The sequence below is a fragment of the Sciurus vulgaris genome (genome assembly GCF_902686455.1).
Source record: "Sciurus vulgaris genome assembly, chromosome: 12".
In the NCBI taxonomy this organism is placed as follows: Eukaryota; Metazoa; Chordata; class Mammalia; order Rodentia; family Sciuridae; genus Sciurus; species Sciurus vulgaris.
In genome coordinates this window covers 47033445-47058901 of record NC_136473.1, presented here as the reverse complement: position 1 = coordinate 47058901, position 25457 = coordinate 47033445, and the positions used below count along the sequence as shown (strand labels likewise).

At 39.7% G+C, this 25457-nt stretch overlaps 1 protein-coding gene and 1 pseudogene across 3 annotated transcripts in view; one reads left to right on the top strand and one right to left on the bottom strand.

Annotated features, from left to right (window-relative positions):
* Nucleotides 1-25457, bottom strand: part of FRMD4A (FERM domain containing 4A) — a 574854-nt gene that overhangs the window by 437448 nt on the left and 111949 nt on the right. The window lies entirely within an intron of this gene.
* On the top strand, nucleotides 749-1519 carry LOC306641376 (large ribosomal subunit protein uL16-like; annotated as a pseudogene). Its single transcript has one exon. The product of its transcript is annotated as a large ribosomal subunit protein uL16-like (transcript).

Genomic DNA, 25457 nt, shown 5'->3' with positions numbered 1-25457 from the left:
TCCCCTGTCCCTTGTCCCTGGGATGGAACTGTCCCTCTTTCTAAATGCTGCTCTCATACAGGACTCCTGATTCATATCCAAGATGGGGTGACACACATGCTGCCCTCCAGATGAAGCCAGAGGTCATTCCATTTACCCTGCCTCTTCCCTCATTGATATTTTTAATCCTTGATTAATCTACATTTTCTCCTCCAGCTCATAGAGACTTCTAGAATCGACACCAACTCTAGTACCCGACCCCTATGCGCTCTTCAGCTCCTCTCCAGCTCTGTCTTAATCTTTCTCTACTTCACCGTGGGAGGAGGCTGCCATCTTGTTCTCACACAGTACTCAAGAGTCTTGACAAGCTGCCAGTAGTCCCAACAGGTTAGGTGCAGCATTCTGTCCTCCCTCGAAGATTCTCGCTGTTTCTGGTGACCTCTAGACCTTATTTCCTTTGTTGCGGTCTTGGATGTTGCTTTATCTGACTCAGTATTCTAGTATCTGGGGCCCACTTTTTTCTTTCAGTCATTCAACAAATAGTTGCAATGCACCTCCTGTGTACTTGGACCTGTTCTAGTTCCTGATGAACGGGTGAGTAGACAGAGCCTGGTCCCATGGTCCTGAAGCAGGCTTGATAACAACTCCTCCTACCCACCCAGCCCTTTCATCTGTCATCTCATTATCATCAGCCTCTGCCCATGCTGTCGGGTCTCTCTATAGGAGTGCAAGCCCACCCATGAGACTTCTCCTCCATTCTAGTGCCTCCATGGTTGTGACTCTTCTCCTTCCTGGATATTCACTGACTTTCTCTGAAGAAGCTAAAACTAATTTACTCCATAAGAATTCCATTCTTGCTCTTTTCCTTCGGTGCACCACCAAAGATCCTGGTGTTGCCCTGGGTCGCTGCCCTGCCCGGTGTTACCGGTATTGTAAAAACAAGACTTACCTAAAGTCTCGTTTCTGCAGGGGTGTCCCTGATGCCAAAATTCGCATCCTTGGCCTTGGGTGGAAAAAGGCAAAAGTGGATGAGTTCCCATTCTTTGGCCACATGGTGTCTGATGAATATGAGCAGCTATCCTCTGAAGGCTTGGAGGCTGCCCGAATTTGTGCCAAAAAGTACATGGTAAAAAGTTGTGGCAAAGACAGCTTTCATATCTGAGTGAGGCTCTACCCTTTTCATGTCATCCATATCAACAAGATGTTGTCCTGTGCTGGGGCTGACAGGCTCCAGACAGGCATGCAGGGTGCCTTTGGGAAACAAGACACAATGGCCAGGGTTCACATTGGCCAAGCCATCGTGTCCATGTTGTGCCAAGCTGCAGAACAAGCAACATGTGATTGAGGCCCTATGCAGGGCCAAGTTCAAGTTCCCAGCCACCAGAAGATTCACATTTCAAAGAAGTGGGGCTTTACCAAGTTTAATGCTGATGAGTTTGAAGACACGGTGGCTGAGAAGTGGTTCATTCCCGATGGCTGTGGGGTCAAATATATCCCCAACCATGGTCCCCTGGAAAAGTGGTGGACCCTGCACTCCTGAGGGCATCCTCTGTGCTGTCCCCTTAATCTCACACACACCCAATAAATCCTGTATTGTATCCACCCCTGCCCCCCCCCAAAAAAAAAGAATTCCATTCTCCACTTCCATCTTTGCTTTCATTGTGTTTGATTTTCAGCAACTAGAACAAGCTGTATCCATTACTGGTTCACTAACTTGCAGCAAGTCTATTCTAAAACCTTCAGTTCTGTTCCTTGACCTTCCTGATCCCAGAAACCCCCGCACCAAGATTCCCAGTCATGCCTACTCCTCAAGAACTCGCTCCTTTGGCCTTTTTTTTTTTTTGGTCACCTAATTAGTCCCTACCTCCTAGTACTCTTCCAACCCAAACCTCACAAAGGGTTCCTTTAAAGTGGGTAGAAGAGAGGGGGAACTGTTGTCAAGGTTAAAAAAGAAAAGAGCTAGACTGATTTACATGTTTCAGGCTGGTTGGTGTCTGACAAACTCCACGCAGAGTTTTTGGAGCCAGAACAGCCTTCTGGAGCCAGAGGAAGGGACTTTAGGGAAGAATTTTGAAAATCCTATATTTAGCACCACGTAAAGAGAGTGGAACTTTTCTGGTTGTCTATACTCTAGTCTCCCAGTCCCTGGAGCTGGGGTTGTTCACCATGTTTTCACAGTGGACTGAGAGATTCCTGACTGCATCAAACAGCCCCCAACGGGACCCACGACCTTTTGCTTAGTTCTTGAACCAATGCTGATGTTGATGATGAAGATGATGCTGATAACTGCTAAATCCTTCTTTGTTCCAGGCATTATACTGAGTGATTGTCATGCATTGGCTTATCCAAACCCCTTACCTCCCCCACTCCACGAGAGAGGTGCCCTTCGTAGTGCTGTTTTGTCTCTACAGTGGACCTACATTTAGCTCAGTGAGATCACTTCTAATGCACTGGTCCCAACTTCAATCATTTTTTAAGAAAAATTCCTTGGTCAAGCTAAGACATATGGTTGAAACCACATTTAAGTTTCTGTTCTTTATCAGTTGGAAACTGCAAAGCAAGCATGCAAAACTATTATTTTAGGCCATGACATTAATTTTACAATAGTATCTCATTCACTTATTTATTCATGAAACCAATATTCATTGACAATCTACCTCAATCCAGGACACTTATCCAGCCAAAAGTCTTATCTTTATCAATGACAAAACAGTTATTTATAAAATGGAGCACACGAATTTATTACCTATCATTTCCAAGTCTTTTAAATATCAATGATCATCTTTTATGTGTATGTATGAAGAAATATGATTTTTTTAAGGAAGGAAGGGGGCAGCTGGAGAAGTAGTAGTGGTGGTGGGATTTAGGAAATGTTCTATCTTGGGCGATAGTTATACAACATGAATGGACAGTAATCATCAGACCTTTAGATAGCCTGACTGTCTTGACAAGAATCAGTGTTACCAAAATATTCAGAAGTGGGAACAATATTTGCATTTTCTCATTCCAGCTTTCTTTGAATCGTGGGTGCTCTCTACTTGCAACATCATATTCAAAAAGAGATCTGTAAGGGCAGAATTTACAATCTGGGATTAACCCAGCCTTAGAAGAAAAAGTCAGTGAATATCAAATATGGAGACACTGTAAAATATCATTTAAATTTGTGCTTCAGGGAAAGAAAATCTTCGTTTAAATCTGGCTACAGGAATTCCCACTGTGAGGTGGGGGCTTCTTGACCTACAGAGGGAAGGTCCCAAGGACCCTTTCTTGGCAGATGTTCAGATTCTTTGATCCATTCTTCTTTTCCATTTCAGAGGGCAGAGAGTGAAATGATAACATCATAATAAACTTCTCTAGACTAGGAGTACTTGTAAATGTCACAAAGGTCATTAGATATGTCATGGTCAGAGAGTCAGGTTTCCCATCTCTCTTGCACTAAAATGCTGACCCTTTTTTCCTTATACCTTTACTATCCCTGAGGTTAATTTCTTTATGTCGCTTGGAGTCTCTGGGGATCACAGCTAGCTACACAATTAAGATTTACTATCTGAGGATTGTATTGCTCTGCTCCACAAAAAGTTTTCATTATTAGGGTAAGAGGATTTTGACCTGACAACCATCAGGTTTTATCCTCAGTGACCTGCCCATCAATCTTTACTACTTATTGGGAACATCCTCATTAAGACTTTGACTCTAGCATGATAAAAGATTCAGGAGAACTTCTTCCTGAATCAGTTCCAGATATCTTGGGCACTCTGAGGGAGTTTCTCAAATAATACTACAATCTCCTTCCTCTTTTGCCTCTCTGCCCCTGACACTCATCCTAAGCTACATACATTTGCTTTGATTTATAATATAATATCGGAACCTATCACAGAGTAAATTCCCACTTCCTCCTACTAAATTAAAATGCTCAAAGAGAATTGTGATTTAATACCCAAGTGCTTGAATTTATTCGGGTCTGTGTAAGGGTAAACATTCTAAAAGTTATTGCAATACAAAAATTATATAGCAACTGAGATTTTTTTCAAAGTGTTTTCACATGTGTTACCTTTTATAGAACCTCAGAATAACCCCATTTGGCATGGCAGGTATTAATTTCCACTTTACGAGGTTGGAGAGATGAACAGAAAGAAAGCAACATTTATTGCATGTGAACTTTGTTCCAGGACTTGAACCAGTACTTTTACGTGGCATCTCGTTTAATGTTCAAAGGTGTATCAGTGCTCCCATTTAACAGATAATGGACTGAAATGAAGCGGATGAAGTGTGGTGGTAAATGGCATCATTTGGTCCCAATGATTCCCATATTTTGTTCTCCATGCCATTTGCCAAGTGACTTTGTCACACTCTCTCTCACTGTTTCTGGATATGACCATGTGCCTTGTTTCTGCCAATGAAATGCTAACCAATATGATATGAACAGAAGGTTGAGCATGGCTCTAGAAAGAAACAATCCGGCTAGTCTGCTGATCCCAGCAGGAAGATGAGAGAAGATTCAGCCCATAGATTCATGAGGAAGCCACTAATCACAAGTGAGCAAGACCAGCCAAGATCAGCCGATCCCAGCCTTGATTCACAAAACTGGAAACTTCTGGAAAACCAACATTTGTTGACATGTGGCACCAGGTATTGTATTCGTGATGGATGCTGTTCATGGATACAGTGACTAGCCTGAGATCACAGAGTTTCTAAGCAATAGATCCAGAACTGGAAGCACAGGTCTTAGGGCTCCAGATTTTAGGTCTTGAATGCTCTCCATTCTGAGGAATGGGCTGTATATTAAAGTATTTTTCAAATCTCCAGATCAACGTCTCAGCTCCTGGACATACAAGCCAGCACTTTCATGTAACTGAATATCAAGTACAGAGCCTACTGTATTTGACTCACAATTCTCTAGTTGCAGCTGACTGGGGAGAGCAGTGGTGTTAGATGGAGTCCTCTGTCTTGGTTGATCAGTCATCTTGTTTTATGATCTTTTAGATTCTCTGTTCTATTTTCTAAAGAACAGTGATTGCCTAAAGTTATCAGCAATTGGTACAGAAGTTAATTGGAATCTAGCCCTGGGAGACTTCTTCCTTCAGCAGTTTCTGTCTTTCAGAAAAAGTGCCACACAGTGGGAAAAATCAAACTGCTTGTTTTCATTATCATGAAAACTTTAGCTCCAAATGGATCTTTACTTGGCCTGTGTTTTACAGAAATCTATAAAGGATAGGGTGACATTATTTTGCAGAGTTTAAAAAGATTCTTTCTTTCCTTCAGATTTTATGTTTAAGTGTTTTTGTCAAGGGGGACAAACCTGCCAGCTGCTGTGGCTCCAGATCATTGCTCCTGCATTTGCTCAGAACAACTCTGGAAACACAGATAAGGAGGAAGTGGGGAGAGGGCCCCGGTGGAGGAACGCCTCCTTCCTCCTCATCCCCACAGGGGATGCCACAGGATGCTCCTTGAGTCCTCCCTGCCCACCTCCCCCAAAGATGACATGTCGAGGAGCATTTTTAAAGCCACTTGCTTCTGATGGGGTGGGTATTTCAAAGATCCAAAGCAAGGAATTGTACTAAAGTAATTAGGTAGGGAAGCTTTATTTATAGATAAATAAAAATTGTGTATTTTGGGGGTGTAAAAAGTAATGTCATGATATATGTATACATTGTTAAATGATTACTGTAGAAAAAGATTTTTCTTGATGGATTTGTCAGGACTTACATAAATCACTTTCAAACAGTCTGTTCATTGTGTTTTTATCCCTCAACGAGGAAACCCTAACACTACCACCAGATTGCCCCATGATTGATTATCAAAACCTGGACTGAGAGGAGATAAAAATGATGGTGATCAGTGGAGATGAAACCTACACACTTTCTGCTTCTTAATCTTCTTTGTACCTCACGCTGGGTAAACAGAGTTAGAATGTTTTTCTTCCGTGAGCCTGTCCTGGACTCTGGAGATATGAAAGACATCCCCATTTTTCTCCCACAAACCACCTCACTAACCACTGAGCCCACCTCAGTTTGGTACTGGGATATTACTGGACTCCTTCAAGCCACACATGTGTTGAGAACCTATTGTGTCCGGCCCAGCCAGAGGCTCTGCACTGAGGTTACCTGAAGAAGATTACTAATCACAACTCCTGAAGTGTTCCAAGAACTGGAGTCGACAATCATGCCAGGTGAGAAGTAGCATAGAGAGTGCACAATTAAAGTGGAATGAAAGGTTGGAAAGAGCTGATTTTACCTGAGATGGCTGATGAAGATTTCATAGAGGGACAATTCCTTTTTTTTTTTTAACTTTTTGGATGGAATCCAGGGCCTGATACATGCAAAGCATTACCTCCGAGCTATACCCCAGCCCAGGGGACATTCCTGAAAGTAGCTTTGTGACCACAGGGGTTATTATGTTGGGGCATAGGGCTGTCAAGTCAGAGGAATGGGGTAGAAAAGTATAAGATTGAGAGAGAATTTTAAGAAGAATAACCAACACATGCAAAGAAAGCAAAGAGGCAGAAGATATGATATTTGAGAACAAATACAAGTACCAAGGTTTATGAGTGCTAATAAATGAACTCTAACTCATTTCATTTCAGACTCTATTTTTTTAAATTTAAAACTTGATACCTCACTCTATTTAAAAAATATTCATATGCCATGTATACATGAAATAGTACAGAGGCACAGTTCCCTTTACAATATTAGCAATCGCTTGAAAATTGTATTTTTATTTAGAAATCTTCAGAAAACTCTCCTATATTATGAAAGCTCATCCTTGCAAATTATTTTATTCTGCAAATTTAAATGGGTCATAGTGTGGGGGGTGATTGAAGGGAGATTTGCAGAGTAAAAGAAAGGAATTGAGGGAGAGAAAAGGGGAGGGAAAGGGGGAAATACTGGGGAATGATACTGGCCAAATTATATTGCTATATCATATGCATAGATGAATCTAACCATTATGATTAATTGTAGTGCACCAATAAAAATGTGGAAAAAAAGAAAAAAACAAACGGACCACACCTGCATATTATATGACAGTCTCTTTTAAAATAGTAGTGGGATCACCTAATGGAATTTGGCTTAAATGGTGACTTTTTATACAATAAATTTATTTCAACATGATTTATTTTAAGAGCTCTGAGGAGTTTTTCAAATCAATCCTGTATCTTAAATTTCCTTGGTCAGTTTCCTCCTGAGGCACAAATGAAAATAATTGCCTGATTCAATTTCTACTGTGTCAAAACAATGAAATTAATGATAGATGTTGATGGGCATATTTATCCCAAAACCTGCAAAGTACTCTGTGTTGCAGATTTTGTGTCTTAACTTTGATATCTAAATGTGCTCCCTAAAAGCAAAACTATGGTACCCCCTCCATGAACAGAAGAAGATTCCAGTGCCTGAGGTCACATCGTCAGCTGGCGTTTTGATCAGACATGAGAAATATTTCTGCCTCGATTTTAATAAAATGGGCTTTCCGAACAGAATCTCAGCCTTAACCTGAGAATCTAAACCTTCAGTATTAATAGCATTGACTTGAAATGTAATGGTAATTGATCATAAGAACTGAGAGAAATTATGAACACAGAGGATAGCTGCAGAAAAAAAGTTCTATTTTGAAACTCTACTATGGTTTCCAAATATGATTTACCAGTTCACGGTCTGGGGGGAAGTGGTTGGAACTCTAAAGCCAAATCACTGAAGCTCTTACACCTGAACCTGGTTTTTGTGTCTAATTTGTTGAGTGGTCTTGGTTATTACTAGTTTTACTTAGCCACTTTTCTACTCTATTAAATTTGAAAATGCGAAAATTACTACTTCTCTAACATTCAGAAACAGTAATCCCCCCTGCCCCGGTTTATGGGAATCTATTGCACAACAGATTGGGGTGCTTTATACAAGGTTCTATGCCCATCTTCCGAGGGGCACTCTGAACATTGGCAGGAGCCCCGGCCTAGGCTGAGCAAGGAATGGTGTCCCTTTCGCCTCCCAGGGAAAGGAATCTCTTTAGGCTTTTTTTTCAAAGAAGCCCAGGTGTGTGGCACATGGGTTATGTGTCAGAAATGAAAGAAGTTTGGGGAATAAAGGTGCATGTTTTATTTCCTTTATTCTTAATTTTTGAGGAAGTGCTGGATTCCCTTACGGTGTCATCATGTAAGGGCTGGCAGGGAGCAGCTGCTGGCAGGGTAAGTGCACCACAGGTGAGCCTGACCGCTAAAGCAGTTCAGGGTGTTTCCCTTTCATGTCTGAATATGTTTATTCAGTTACACAACCAGGGAGCTTGGAATGGAAGAAAACAATGCCAGGAGAAAGGAATGCTTTGAATCTGGGTCCCTGGGCCTTGGTTTTGCTTATTTTTTCTTCATTAAACCAATCCGAGACCATCCCATAGGTTGTTCACCCTTTGCCAGAGTCTTTGCCTGGACAGGTTTTCCCTAGGCCTATAGCTCAGAAATCACCTTTCATTCTACTTTTCCTACCCAATGTCACTAAAGGGTCTAATTTTCATGTCTATTTCAAGAAGCTTGGAAGACCCATTGGTATAAGGCTCTTGCTTCCCAGGCGGCCTAGAAGGATGTAGAGGTGGATTTCTTGCATTCTTTATTTAGTCCTATGTATCATCAACAGAGATATGTCTAAACCTCAACACCTGTAGGATGTTCTTGGAAACAAAGATATCCTCCTAAGTAAATGGAGAGAAAGGAAGAACAAAATATTGTGCAGGCCGGCCCCGAGAGCCCTGCCAAACTACAGTTTTCCTGGTTTAAGACTGGAGTTTAGTCTAAGACCATGGGAGCATAGAACTAAATCACTAAAATCTCAAAGATGTCTTCTGCTAGGAAAAAAATAGGTGCCATGTTTGGAGAGGGCATGGAGCTCATGGGTAAGGAACTTCAGGGACAGTTTTGAGCTTTACGGTAGAGCTGATGGTAACAGTGTCATCAGTAGGACTCTTGCAAAAGAGGGGACAGGGTGGATTGTTGGGACTAATGACATGTTAACTAACTCAGGCTGACTCCTTACTCCCTGGTGGGTGAGCAAGATCAAGGCCTCAAACGCGGTTTCAAAGGTTAATGACGATAAATTGGACCACCGTCAGGGATTGGTTAACAACAGTTCTGCGAACGTGATCAGCTTGTGCTTGCCATATAGTCCTATGGGACTCTCATCTGCGTGAACCTCCCATGCCTTGCTGACCTTTAAGCTGATTGGTTCCCGCCTCGCCTCCACTCTACATAAAAGCTGTGTGATTTCCTCAATAAACAAGTTCCTGATGACATGTCTGATTGTCCTCTGCCCAGAGGGCTGCATGTGGGCGGTCAGTCGGCCCTACCTTTCCTGGTCTGGCCTTGTTGGAGTGTGTCCCCTTCCCTTGCCGCTGGTCAAGAGCAAGGAGGCTTAAGACCCCGACAGTGGATTTGATGTTGGCAGAACAGGAACCGGAGCTGAGGTCTGGGTATGAATGGTGGTGGCATCGTTGTTGCTGGGCATGGTGGAGAAATTCCAGCAGCAGTAGCAGCACCCGGGAGTGGCATCAACAGAGAAAAATGATGACAGAAACAACAGAGAAAACTGTCACCTGCCAACCAGCAGATAAGTGAATCCACACCAATCATGGAAGGACTGATGTTGAATGGAGAGGAAACCAGCAGAGGTTCCTCTACAGAGTAGGACAGAGTAGTAATGACAACCATGCAGAGACAGACTTAGCAACAGCCCCAACAAAGCAAAAATGCAGCAAAAGTAGAGTCACATGGGTCAAGGGTAATGAAAGAAATAAGCCCAGATGGTCAGCTGACCAGGGTCCAGGGTCAGTGGAGCACCGGAATAGGTAAGGTCGCATGCTCGACCAATGTGGTAAAGTAAAGAAGACACCATGATTTGGGGACCCTGCCATCCTTATATTCAAATCTCACCTACACATAACTCACAAGAAGAGCCTGCATCTCCTTCCCTCTTAACTGCATTCATATCCTCATGACAGAGGAGAGGGTTGATCAGCCTCCAAGAATGCAGTAGTTGGTTTGAGCCCCAAGTTTATTCAGCAGAGGAGATTGTGGTCTCTGACTTCTTAAGGTGGCTATGATACAAGCTGACACTTGAAGAATACACTTATTCACAAGAAACAGCTTACCTTTTAGAAATGCAATGATGCTATTTCTTAAAGGCATTATAAGCTGGACAACATGACAAAATCATAGAACGTGAGAGTCGCATTAGGTATCAACTAGTCTATCCATTCACTTTACAGATAAGCAAATTGAAACCCAGAGAATTTGATGACTCTCCTAATGTTACAGAAGTCCTTGGCTCTCTTAATCTGAAATCCTTTCTCCTTCAACACACTGTTAGATATGTCCTTTGTAAATAGCAGAAGAGAGTCATTATGGTAGAATGATTTAAGAAACTCTCTAAGGACATTTGCTTTGGCCTGTATCCAGTGTCTTTCTCTACTCACAGTGGTCCGATGTGGTGACTGAGAGTGACACAGAGGTCAAGGACCTGTCACTGAGAAGGAACTCAATGAATACTTGCCGAATGATGTATTTTGGACATCAGATGTAGATTTAGAGAATTCTTTAATTTAATTCTAGAATTCACTAGGGGGAAAGAAAGACATAAAAAGAAAGGTCAAACATACCATTAGCTTTATGGGCCTTGGGGCTGTGGGTTTCCCAGTTCCCCCATGAACAAGATGATGAGCATGCATTCCAGCAGTCCCTGCACTGTGATTTTCTCATTGCTGACATTCTAGATCTCTCCACCTGCCTGTAGTCCTTTCAGATTTAATAAACTCAACTCCAACCTTTTTTCCCCACATGAGATCCTGTCCTGGTCTTTCTGAACACCATCCTCAATGGTAATGGTTCTTCTAATCGACCTCATTCTCATCCTTGATTTCTTCTCCTCCTGTGTGAGGTTCCAGGTCCTAATGACTGGGCGATTTCATGCCGTGGCTGCTTTCCCCAGCCTTGAATGTTTCCCTCTTAAATCACAGTTGGGTACACAGCATTCCCTACTAAAAATATGTAGAGAGATTCCTCATTACCCAAATTCCTTACCTGGATTTTGGAATTCTCTACTATCTTCTTCCTTATTTTCCTCGGTCCTGCCAAACACATCATTCAATCATTCCCACTTTTAGCCTGCCAATCCCACTTTCTATTTGTATTTCCTTATCAAGAATCTACCCTTTAATCAATGAGACAAAGCAGGCAAAGGGCCCGATGTCCATTATTTAATAAGCACTCAATAAATATTAGACTATTGCACATGCATGTCAATGTTTATTCCTTCCAAGAAGATTTTGAGCATCCCAGGTCCTCGGCTTTACCTATACTGCTTATGTGACATTTAGCTTAGGTTACCTTATATTGCTACAATCTTTTAATCTTCAACTGCATTTTAGTCCTTAGGCACAAGTTCTCATAACTCTTTTTACTTCCATCACTGTATATAGAGTCTTGTAGATAGAGCTTAATACCTGCTATAGCATTATTAGAAAGTTGTCCTTTACTCCCATCATGCTGACGTCACTGGCTACCTTTTAAATCCACAGCAGCATGCTGGAAATGCAAGAATTTTAGGTGAAGAAAGGGCTAAGGGGAGGAAGAGAACAAATGTGTATTTACTGCCTCCTATGAATAAGGCTACACCATTCTTTGTTCTTTTATAAGTGTATTCTCATATAAAGAAAAAAAATTAAGGTGGAAATTGATTCAGACAGACTAACAAATATTGGTGTCATCACTTAAGACTAGAGCTCATGAACTTCTGACTCCCACTGAAAAATAGCCAAAGTCAAGGTGAGTCTAGATGGATCTTAATTCAGTCTGACCCTCATTAATGAGAATGACTGTACAAGTGCTAGGAACTTGACTTTGCCTCAGTGAGAAAATCCTTGGGACTTTAATGAGAGCTCAGGAGACATCCCTGTTGTCTTACTCACACATGCAAGCTTTGGGGCACTCTGCCTGACTTTGCATTGAGATGTAACATTTTGGTTCCTCTCAAGCATAAACCTAAGGTTCTTTCCATCATGTACATTACATCCCCAAATACATTTGACAAAAATTGCCTAAATGTTTTATGGACATTACCCTTTGGCAGTCACTCCCATTTCATAGATGGAAACCAGAGAACAGATCATCACAGTGGCTTGTTGAATATTTCATGACACGACAGTAGGCTTCTGCCCCTAGTGGATGAGTCTGTTGCTCATCCTGGTGAAAATGGGAGACTCTTCATGGTTAAGGACCACTACTCCTATCATGGGGGCAATTTCTAAAGTGACTGGGCCTCACAAGGAGAAGCTTGAGGGAATTTTATCTAAAGGTCCATACAATTCATAAAACCTGAAAACCATTCCTTTAGAGTAGTAGCTAATGAAGGCAGAGGTTAACACCCAGTGTAAGTGCCAGATTCCAGAAAGGAGTCCATCAAGGGAGGACTCCAGTTTCTAGGCCCCAGGTCCAATGCTAGTAAAGAGGCCCTTGGTCTCTGTGTCGCTAATTAGGAAAAACAATCAATTGCTCCTCTATGCTTCCTATGTGGTGCATCAGGCCTCATGTGACCATACAGAACAAAAAGTAGTATCGGCTGTTGCTATGGAGACTCCAGAACCATCTGAATTGCCATGGCATCATAAAAGCAGAATTCCAACCATCAGTCTTTAACTCTAGGGCTGTTGAAATATATCTCATATTTTTAGAATGTGTGACATTTAACACATTGACGATTATTTCCAGCTTCAGAACACATTCCTGCTTTCATATTTAGATAGGATTTTTCAGCTCAACTAGAGGGATTTTTTCCCCCTTCCTGGTTAATGCTCCATCCACCTCTTTATGAGTGAGTGCAACTCTTTCTGCACTTTTTAATTTCCTAGATGCTGCTTCATTCTTATTTCCTATTTTCTTTTTGGTCTACAATTAAAATCATTTTCTCACTAACCACCTATCTTCACGCTCACCAGTTTGTTCTTTCACAACACTGGATCACCACTGGTCTGACTGATCACAGTTTAAGCCTTGGTTACGAAGAATCCACAGCTCCGAGTGTGAGACAAAGGTGCATAACTATTTCTGGTGTTTTTTATTAATCTCTGAAGTTACCCTCCCCTTATTATCCAAGGTGATTCCAACTTACTGACTTTTCCAGGCGTTGTATAAAAGTCACTGTTTTGGATCTGTAATAATAGGTATGTCATTCTCCACTTTTCCCTTATGAGAACTGCTAACAGGATTTTGCTCAGCTCCGTACACACCACCAACTGCAACACGAGTGTATATACACACATACTCTCTATTATGTTGTTTGTCAAATATTTAAAATGTTGAAAGAGACCAATTGACTAGTTAAAAATAATAATCCTTATAAAGTAGCTGGCATAGTAGAAAAACAGGAAACTGTCAATGTATAGTCAGGGAATAGAAATTCAGATAACAAAGCTCTGCTAAAGGAAGCCCAATGAGTTTGCCCACCAGTGTATAATAGGCTTCCTCTATATTCTTTTTATTCATCCAGACTCAGTCTCTTCAAACCTTCTGGTGTGCGTAAGTGTCTTCTTTGAACCTCTTTCGTTGAGAGAGTGGTGGGACGTCTTGGACTTATTTATTTTCTTCTCCTTTTAACCCTCTCCATAGAAGAGCTTTCTTTTCTGCTTCACAGTATCAGAGGATGAGCTTAAGTATGTCAGCGATCAGGGAATTACCCACGTGTCACTTTTATTCTCTGAATTTCCAGGAAATAACATCCCTCCTCTAGGTTACTGAATTTTGAAACATAATAAATTCCTTGAAAGAGATTTGAAGCTTTTTTTGTGTCAATTTTTTCTTCTAGGGGTCACCAAAGTATGATTTATTTATTCACTATTACATTTATAATCACCCCAATAGACTATGGTTGTCAGTGCTGTGTACACAGCAATGTGAACTAAATATATTTGTACAGACAGTCATGCCACGGAAAGAAATACAGAATAACAGCCTGTATTTGCTGACTCCAACATCAAGGACTACACTGTTATCCTTGTCAATATCTAGGTCAAGTTAAGTACTGTTTTCAGAAATTCCACTCTGGGCTGACCATGGTATTTTTTTTTGTTGTTGTTGTTGTTCTTTGAATAAGATTTCTGGCAATCGTGATCTGGGGAAGAACACACTTCTACTATAGATGATTTTTAAACACATTTTTGATTGTCTGTCAGCCAATGACCAGTACTTTAACTTGCTTGTTCCCCTAATAGGTTGCCTCTAAATCCATCTATCCATCAATCAATCAACCAAGACTAATGCAAGCAAATGGATGAAATTGGAGAATATCATGCTAAGTGAGATAAGCCAATCTCAAAAAACCAAAGGACGAATGATCTCACTGATAAGTGGATGATGACACATAATGAGGGGTGGGAGGGGGGCAAGAATGGAGGAAGGAGGGACTGTATAGAGACAAGAGAGGTGTGGGAGGGGTTGGGGGAAAGGAAAAAATAACAGAATGAATCAAACGTCATTACCCTATGTAAATGTATAATTACACAAATGGTATGCCTCTACGTCATGTACAAACAGAGAAACAAGATGTATCCTATTGATTTACAATAAAAATAAATTAAAAAAAATAATGCACCAAGTAACGTGCCTCTTATCATCAACTTTGGGGTGGAGGCTTGGGAGATCCTTTACTTACATTTTTACTTTATGGTTTCAAGTCTGGAGACCTTGTCCTATCAACCAGACAAGAAACTCCCCAAGCACAATTGCATTGTTTTTTTTTATCTTCACAGTGCCTTATCACACACTTTGCAATAAAAACTTGTGGAGTAAATGAAAAACCATGGGAATGAATGCAGAACATGACCTAGACCAGTGTCCAAGGAGCTTACAATTTAGATAGAGAAAAGACCAGAAACCACCCGCACAGGATCCATATGGAGCCATGCAAGACCATGTAGTGGAGACCAGTAGTGCTATAGGGATTCAGACAATGGAGAGGCCAGGTAAAGGGCAAATCACTGAGGAAGACTTCATGAGTTCTGGTTGATGTGATCTCGATTTTCTAAAACAGGTAGAATCTTTACATGTCGGGTAGAGGCAGAAGAGTGAAAGACAAAGTAGCTAACGTCAAAGAGTAGTTCCATGCAGGCAAGAATAACGGCAGATATAACCAGAACTAAGTGGTCCCCAGGCAACACGGCATAGAGATACTACCTAACTGAAAATGTCCCTTTGATTGCTATGCTTCCAGTTTGCCTCTTCAACAATATTAAAAGGATTCTAAATACCTAAGGCTTTATAAAGGCAAAAAAATTCATAGAAAAATCTGAATACCATGGAATCAACAATGTAAACCTTCTTAATCAGTGATGTTAAACCTAATCAAATTAGCAAGACACAAAAAATAACATATACATGTATGTATACATGCATGTGTATGTGTGCCTTCTGCGATAGTAACAGCTAGATTGTGATTTCATTGGTAGTTTTTTGAACAGATGTATGCTTAGAGATGTCAGTCTGAAGTTTGAATGTCAAGTCCAGGTACCTCCAACCAGGACTTCTTAGTTTAGTGAAATTGAGGAAAATGTATTACTCCTTTCCTAGGCATCTCAGATCTATTCCTCATCTGGTTCTGTTGTAAGCAGGAATCTATTGCAGCCCCTGTCCCATGCCTACCTGGAAATCTTCCCCATTGCAAGGCTGACCAACACTAACTAGGGAAATACCCGTTCTTTATGTAATTCTTTGAAGATCAGTCCTTAATAAGTAGAAGTAGAGAGGTTGGATATTTAAAAGTGGCATGCGTTGGCAAAGGAACAAACCTGTCAATGAAATCCCCAGGGAGATTTCTCCCCTCCTTTGGCACTCTGTAAAATCTTCTGCTAAAGGTGCTGCCCACTGATACCCAGAGCTGGCTATTTCTGCTGTCACAGAGAGAGAGGTGTACTAGGCGGGGCTGGGGGTGTGTGGAGGAAGTCCCTGGAAACCCTCCGACCTTTCACCGGCAGAGATCGAATCCAGGAGGTGGACCTTCAGCAAGCATCCTCTTCTGTTACTCACATAGGGTCTGCTCTTCCACATTTCCCACACTCATCTGGCTCTTTCTCAGTCCCTTGTACTTCCCTTTCACCCCCACCAGCTGCCCCAACCTCACACTGAGCCCTTAGCTTGACTCATGTTCATTTACATACGTGCTATATGCTTTGTGTGCAGTATCTTAGCTCTCATATAAACATTTGGATTTTCTCCTTTACTGAATTAGGTGAAATTCACATAATATAAAATTAAGCATTTAAAGTGAAAAATTCAGAAGCATTTAATACATTAACAATATTGTACCCCTTACCAGTTTCAAAACATCTTAATCGTCCAATAGAAAGTGCTGTACGCATTAAGCAGTTACTCCCTATTTCTCCCTCTTCCAAGCCGCTGGCATTCACCAATTTGTGTTCTGTCTCAAATTCACCCATTCTGGCATTTTGTATAAATGTGACCTTTCACGTCCACTTCTTTCACTTAGCATAATGTTTTCAGGTTCATCCATGCATTCATTGTTGAATACACCAGCACTTCATTTACTTTTATGGCTGAAGTATGTCCAGGGTATGTGTTTACTATAATTTGTTTATCCATTCATTTATTCTTGGATATTTGGCTTTTTTCTTGTTTTGACTACTGTGAATAGTGCTGCTAGAATATTGATATACATGCATTTATGTGAGTACCTGTTCTCAATTTGGTGAGGCATATTTCTAGGAGTGGAATTGCAGGCTCACATGATATTTCTATGTTTAACCTGTTGAGGAGCCACTTAGTTGTTTGCTGCAGAAGCTGCACCAATGTCTGGGTTCAAGCTGGAACACATTGAAGGCTCAGAAAATACTGCATAGATTTTTCAAAACTTAGCACATAATACTTGTAGACATTTGTGAGTTACAGTATGACACTGTATAATGATCATATCAGGATAATTACATAACCATCATCTCAGACCTTTATGATTTCTTCGTGTTGGGAACATTCAAAATTTATTAGCTCTTTTGCAGTATTATATTAATTATTTTCAACCACAGTTATTTTAAAATGCTATAGAAAATCAGAAGTTATTCCTCCTATCCAACTGTATCCATTAACCACTCTCTCTCCATCCCCCTGTCCCTACATCCTTCTCAGACTCTGGTAACCACTATTTTTCTACTTCTCTGTGATCAACTTTGTAGTTTCAACATATAAGTGAGAACATGCAATATTTTTCTTTCAGTGCTTGACATTTAACTGAACATAATGCCCTCCAGTTCCATCTCTGTTTCTGTAAATGACAGAACTTCATTCTTTTTTATGGCAATATTCCAATGGGTAGTAGCACATTTTATGTACCATTCATCCATTGATGGACACCTGGGTTGATTCCATAGCTTAGCTATTGTGACTAGTGCCACAATAAACACTGGAGTGCAGATGTTTTTTTGACATATTGATCTTATTTTCTTTGGATATATGTCCAGTAGTGGGATTGCTCAATCATATGGCTATTCTATTTATAGTTTTTTGAGGAAACGCTATACTATTTTCCATCATGGCTGTAATAATTTACATTGATGCCAACAGTATATGAGAGTTCCTCTTTTTCTACAACCTCAGCAGCATTTTTTTTTTTTTTTTTTTTTTTTTTTGATAGCACACATTCTAACTGGAGTAAGCTGACTTCTCACTGCCATGTCCATAATGATCACTGGTGTTGAGCATTTTTCATATACTTATTGACCATTGGTACGTCTGTTGAGGATGTCTGTTCAGGTCAGCTTTTTTAGTTTCCCTTATCAGATGAATTGTGTGCATATATTCTCTCCCATTCTGTAGGCTTTCTCTTCACCCTATGGATTGCTTCCTTTGGTGTGCAGCAGCTTTATAGTATGGTGTAATTCCGTTGGTCAATTGTTGCTTTTTTGACTGCTTTACAGGTTAAAAAAAAAATCTTTGCCAGACCAATGTCCTGAAGCATTTCTTCTATATTTTCTTATAGAAAAAATAGTGAGAGGTGGTGGAAGTTTCATTCTTCTGCATCTGCATATCCAGTCTTCCCAGCACCATTTATTGAAGAAATTTTCTACTTCCAATATATGTTCTTGATGTCTTTGTCAAAAATCATTTGACTGTAAATACACGGACTTGTTTCTGGGTTCTCTATTCTGTTCCATTGGTCTATGCATTTGTTTTTACTGTTTTATGGTATGTATTGAAGTATTATAATGTCTCTGAATTTGTTCTTTTTGCTTAGGATTTCTTTGGTTATTCAGAGTCTTTAGTGGTTTGACATAAATTTTAGGAGTATTTTTTCTAAATCTGTGAAGAATGTCATTGGTGTTTTGATAGAAATTGCATTGAATCTATAGATCACATTGGATAATATGAACATTTCAACAATATTTATTCTTCCAACCTATAAGCATGGGATGTATTTACATTTTTGTGTGTCCTTTTTAAATTTCTTTAATCAGCATTTTGTAATTTTCATTGTAGAGATCATTCATTTCTTGGTTAAATTTCTTTGTAGGGTGTTTTCTTTTTTTGTAGCTATTGGGAATGGACGTACTTTCTTGATTTTCTTCTCAGAAATTTTATTATTGGTATATGGAACATTACTGATTTTTGGATTGATTTTGTATGCTATAAGCTTACTATATGTTTCTCAGGTTCTACAATATTTTTTGGATCTCTAAGCAAAGGGCCAAAGAAAGCATAGGCCAAAGACAAAATACAGGCAATTGATGAACACATGTCAAATCAAATTAAGAGATTGAAGAATGGCCTTCCTTTCTGTGTCAGGGAAGTTATTCTAAAGAAATTATCTAAGACAGTCTAAAGCATTATATATAAGGAAATCACTAGAATTATTTTCAACAGTAATTATATCAAAGTACATTCAAATCATACTTGTAACTATTTTACCTAAGAAAAATATTTACAGTAAAATATCAGTCGAAGCAGTTAATAATAACTATTTTATATTATGAGGTCAGGTTATGAAAATTTTGTTATAGACTTATGTACAAACCCCTATGTGTGTATGTGCATGCATGTGTGTCAGTGTACACCAAAAATAGAAATATACCCAAAATATTTAAAGTACAACATAATTAATTTTCATTTTACATATTTCCTACAATGAACTTTCATGACAACAAGTAAAACACAAAAACATACCAGAATGTTCACAGATTGATCAATTCATTCATCATTCATTCATCAACCAAATATCAAGTCCTTTTCTTTCTCAAAGCACCGTATTAGGAACAAAGTGGTAAAAAACAAGGACAGTTTCCACCTCTAGTTATTTTAACTTCTGGCATGTCAACAGCATGAAGTTTCTTCAATCTCAAATTTTATGATTCTCTTTAATGAAATTTAAGACTCTTTTCCCTCAGAAAAATATTGTTCTCTTTATATTTCAAATTCCCTCTGATTTTTCAAATATTGTTAACTGAAAATTATGAACCACAACCAGGTCTTGGAGAAGTGCCCCTATTTCACTTCAGATTGATTGAAGCATTAAATAATTATTTCTTCAATCACTCGGACTTTTCCTTCTTTCCTTAAAGTTAAGTAGTGATTTTCATTCTCAGGGCAGATTTAAATAGGATACTGAAAATTATTATTAGTAGCATATGCTATTTCCTTATTCTATAACATCAAAAATCATCTACTAGATTCCCCTGGCGTTCCTTTTATGTAGGCCAGATGTCCTAATTCTTAGTTTTGCTTACGTGGAAACAGGCCCAGAGGGTGTTAACAATATTACCTGTTATAATCCAGTAAATTAGAAATGGTGCAAGAACCAATACAAAACCATATTTCATATTTCCAGAATCTGACCCAGGATTTCAGTGAAATTTAACAAGAAAAACATACCTGGGAGAGAATCAGATCCACAGGAAATAGTAAACCCTTCTGACAAAATGTCTCCCCTGTGTTTCCTTGCATAAAAAAAAAAAATCAGTCACCATCAGGAAACAACAGAGAGACTCAGGCTACAGTTTTACACTGAAAACTCCCCATAAGAATTATTTCCCCAAGGTTCCCCATTTATCCTGTTCTCTCCTCAGACGACAAATAAACTTGCTCAGTTTTGAACATCCAGTCTGACTCTTCATGCAGTGAGATCTCCAGGTGTTCTCTGTAGCCCGAGGAGTCAAGCTGGGTCCAATCAATTCTGTACATGATTGTCAGCATGAAGGTGGTAATATTCATAACTGAAAAGCCCAGAGTGAACCAGCTCCTTTTTGGAGGACGTGTTCCATTATAAAGTCAAGAGTAGCAACTCTGTGCCTCAGGTACATCTGAGCCTCCTGCATGCAGCCAGCCCAGGGAGGGTCATACAGAGGGTGGCTCTTGCATGTACTGTCATAGTTTCTTGTGCCTGCATTGAATATAATACAAACTAAGGATCTCAACCACCTTCTTCTTTATCACATTTTTCCTCTAATTTTGTTTTATTCAGAATACCAGATGATCCCCAACTGACAATTGTTTGAGTAACAATTTTTTTTAGAATTTTATGATGGTACAAAATCATAACTGTACAATCATTTTGCCTTTTGCTTTCAGTACAATATTCAATTAATTACATAAGATAGTCCACATTATTATAAAATAGGCTTTTGACCATGTAGGCTAATAAAGGTATTCTAAGCACAGTGAAGATAGGTGGGGAAGCCATGATGCTCCAAATGTGAGGTGTCCATTTCTGACTTGTGATATTTTCAACTTATGACGAATTTGTAAAGAATATATCCCCACTGTAAGTTGAGAAGCATCTGTATTTATGGAGCAGCTATTGTGTCTCTTAATTATGTTTTTGTGAAAGATCAATGGAAAAACTGTATCAACAGGGACTTTCCCAGGGAAGGAAAATCATTTAAAATTCTGATTCCTATGTCCAAACCCTTTCAGTATAATCAACCATAAGCACACACACATATGAAGTCTCACATATACATCCTTGCACATGCACTGTTATGAAACTACAGCAGGAATCCCATTATTGGAAACTTGGGATGTCTGATGTTAAGTAAGATGACTTATCAACTCAACTCTGGTTCTCAAACTTGATCTGCCCTCCAATGATTGGTCTCAGAACCTCTGACCAGGTTGACCATCATCCATGGTTTAGTTACTATGTTTTAAGAGTTCCAGACAGGTTGTAAAATATTGAAATATACTTGCTATCAAATAGTTTTGAGGTACTTGAAAAACATAAATGATTTGAATCAAAGGCTAAAATTTCACTTAAATCAAAATCCCAAGGTTTTATTTTTAGAAATAAAATCAAGCCCAAACCAAAATAATATTTCCTGTGTTACTTAGATATGGACAGACATCAACTTCAATATGGTTGTGCCTCTCAATGAAGTCTAGAGTGTACTTCACTGTATTTATGTGGTATTTTAATTAAAATACAATTTTTAATGGAAATTGCTGGCTCACAGAAATTTCTCAATAAATGTTAACTGCTATTGTGATTACTCATAGTAACTACAAAAATTTGAATTCAAATACAAAGCACCAATTGTTCTTATCAATGGTGTCCAGTCCTGAGTTTTTACATGATATAGGAAAAAGTTGTTACATTGGGGAGGAATGATGTGAAGTGAAACCAAGATCCAGTAGGATAGGGTAGTCAATCCTGTCTAGGCTGGGTCCGTGCAATCTCAATAGTCTGCCGAGCAGATATCCATGAATTGGAAACTAGCTAATTGGGAGAATCCTAAAATTGCTACCATTGTCCTCAAAGTCTGCTTAGCCTGGAGATCCAGAATTGCCCCTAAGGATATTTAAGCCAGTTCAGAAAGCCGACACCAAGTGGCACTTCAACAAGGTTGGTATTAGCAACCCAAACCAGAAACTTCCTACTACGTGGTTGCTCACTTCTTCAATTTTTTCACCTAACAATAAAGAACCCCACATTTTATACAATTGACAAACTGGGACCCCAATTATGTTGTGGCTACAGTGACCACATGATATCTTTTAAAGGAAAAAGGAGACACAAATGTTGGAGTACAAGATATAAACCAAAACAGGCCAAACAGGATATGTGATCACTCTACTTATGACAAGGTTTATTGTATTATTACTCTTATCTTATGCCATTATGTTGCCTAGAAGTTGTCCTACATACAAATATACATGTGAACTTTGGAGCACATAATGGCAAATTCATGCTAATTCCTGAAAGTTAGCCCACTGTTTATTAAACCTGAGAAAATGAGCTTATCATGTATACAGTTCCCAAGAAACAAACACCCCCTTGATTGATTTAGAGATGAGGTATCTCTCCAAAAGCTTCTGTATTAATGCAGAAATATTAGGTGGTAAATGACTGTATTATGAAAGCCATATCTAATCAGTCAATCCTAGTTTGAATGGACTAGTTGGGGGTAACTTTAGGAAGGTGGGGCACAGCTGGAGAAGTTTGGTCCCTGGGGGCATGTCCAGGAAGGATTCATCTTCCCTGTGGCCCCCTTCTCTACCCTCTCTGCTTCCTGGTCACTGTGAGGTGAGTAACTTTCCTCCACCACTCTCTTTGCCATGATGTGCTGCCTCATCTTTGGCCCAGAGCACTGAAGTCAACCGACCACGGACTGAACCTCTGAAACTTGAGCCAAAATTAACTTTTCCTCCTTTCAGTTGCGATTGTGGGTATTTTGGTCTTCACCACAAAAAGTTGACTAATGAATCCCCAAACCATTCCCAAGAGACAGAAACTGTCATACTTATTCATGCCCCACCACGCCGTGCCAGTACAAACTTGTTTCCTGATGTGTCTGCTCTGGCTCTTTGGTGAGCTGGGAGTCTGTCGGTAAGACCACAACACTCCAGTGGCTTTTCAGTGCACATTCTCCAGCCAGCAAAGCAATCCTGTTAGCAAACATGCCTGCAGTTTCCTGGGCTGCTTAGACATTCAGACTACTCTCGTAAAACATAAGAATTGAGATGGTGATGTTATTTAAAGCAATAGATATCAGTGGAGAGTGGCTACCTGGACACACAGAAGATCCCTTCTTTGGGATTCCAGGTGTAACAGAAGAGGGTAGGGTAGGAGGCTTTGGAGTAAGGGAGATGTGGGCATTAACATTAACATAACTTCACTTGGACCTACAGACTGGAGGGACCTGGAATGTTGAGGCAACTGTCACAGTTACTAACAGGCAGTGGAGTCTGCCTCTTGGACGGACAAGTAGGAAGCAAGGCCTAAGGAAGGACTCTAGGCCATTTCACTATGGTTGAGGCAGATGGGAGGAAATATCCAGAGCTCTTTAAGACCAGTGGAGGCATGACAGGGAAAATAAGCACTATGGGGAGCAAGCCAATTCGCAGGGGACTTTACTAATTCCCCAGATCTTGGAGTTGTGTAGTTTTATTTCTTCTCATTCCCGCTTTATCCTCTTTTCTGACTTTATCCTCCTTTTTTTCTTTTCTGATTACAATACATTTTGTAAATAGAAATTGAGTAAATAGGTATTTCATCATTACTTTGGGAACTCACTGAATAAAATGTTCTGGTTACCATTGTCTTTCCTGTTTCTATGTGCATTGCTGTGTAGTTTTCCTACAAGACTTGAGTTCTGCATCTAGACAGATTTAGATTGATTTCAATTCCAACACTATCATTTTACAAGCTGTGAGAATGCTCCAAGTCTCAGTTTTTTCACCTATGAACACAGAGATGACTGCAGTATCTGTTTTCGGAGGCTGTTGTGAGGTTTAAATGGGACGCTACTCTGATAGCACAGTAGTCGTCATTCACTCTTTAAATGTTTAATAGATGGCAGTTATTATCACTCACCATTACATTTAAGTTCTCTATTTCAGTCATTCTAGGTTTTATCTTAAAATTAAAATTATTTTTTTTCCTAAAAGCAATTTAGTTCCATTTACTATTTTTATTTTGAAACATTATCTTTTGATTTAAATTTTTCTCATGTTGTTTAGGTCTCATTTTAACCTCATTGATTTTCTAAATATTACTTAAATGCTCACTTATTATATTTATTCTTTTTTATTTTGACTCTAAAATATTTTTAATTTTCTTATTTTAAACATTTATCTATTCTTGTTCTTTTAAATTTCCTCTTATCTCATTACAATGTCTAATTTTAATCTTAACCTTTCATTGCTTTTTATTCTGATGTGAAAAAATTTATCAGTTTTGTCATTAAAATATATTTTATAATTTTCCTCTACCTTCTGGGAAAGACACTAATAATTATTAATAAGGTGACTGGTGCATGGTTGCAAGCATAGAGCGCATAGCTTCATTTTATTTTAAAAGGGATGTAGCACAGAAACACTGAAGAAGACATGTTTAATGAGGATTTATTTTAGAGAAAGGAGTCATAAAATGCTGAGCAGTATGCAATATGAAAAGACTCCTCCTACTCCTCTACAGCATCTTCAATAAAACTTCTATGTTTCATTGTGCCAGTAAATCAACTACTGTTTCTTAGTTTCAAACTTCCCTACTAGATGCTTCTTCCTGTTGCTGGGCTGGTTTACCAGGAAGCTTGGCCCTGGCTTCGTTTCCAGCCCTGCCAGTAGGGGGCGCTGGGGGTGACTGCGGGGCTGATGCTTCCTATTTGCCTCTTGTTCTGCCTCCATCAACGTGACCTGGCTGCAACACCACTGAGCATTTAGTTCTGGGAGCAGCAGAAATGGTGGAATCCAGTTTAGTTTTTCCAACACTGGCAGAACTGACTTCATCACACCCACTCCGACATCAGACCTTAAGACCCACACACAGGAGCCCCACCAGCAGCTCAGCAGGTCTCTTGCTCCCAGCTTCCCACTTTTAATAGTTCAGCCTCTTCCCTTGATTCCTGCAGCCCCAGAAGCCATAGCTGCTTCCCGGGATGGCTGCCTCCTTCATTCCCTTGTTGTTTCCTCTTTTCATCCCCTTGAGTTACTCAGTTAACTCTCTTCACATCGAATTCTCCCCGTACAGTAATCGGTGTGGGTTCCTTCTCCTAACTGGACCATGACTGATAAACTTTCTAATGCCTGAAAAGTAGATTTTCTTCTGGAAGGAATGCCAAAAACTTCTGAGTACTGCTTCAGGGTTAGCTTAGGGGAAAATAATACAGGCTTTGCTTGAGAAGACAGCCATGTCTGAGTTGTACTAATACTTCCTTCCCTCTTCCATTCCCTTTAGTTTCTGCTCCTTATAATTTCCTTTCCATAATGTCCAACTAAAAGCATGGTTATCAAACCAAGGAAGCTGCTGCTCCTGTAACTGAATTCACCCTTCAAAACTTCTCATTCTGAGAAACGTGGGAACCGGTGGGTTACTGCTTCCCCAGAATTGTAATTGTCTCCTGACACTCTGCTTTATTGTGATGGGTTGCTTTCTAACATCTCACACTATCTCCCATATACAAGGACCCTCATGCTTTTAAAATCCAGGGATTGCCATTGGATTTTGTTACACCAAATCAAT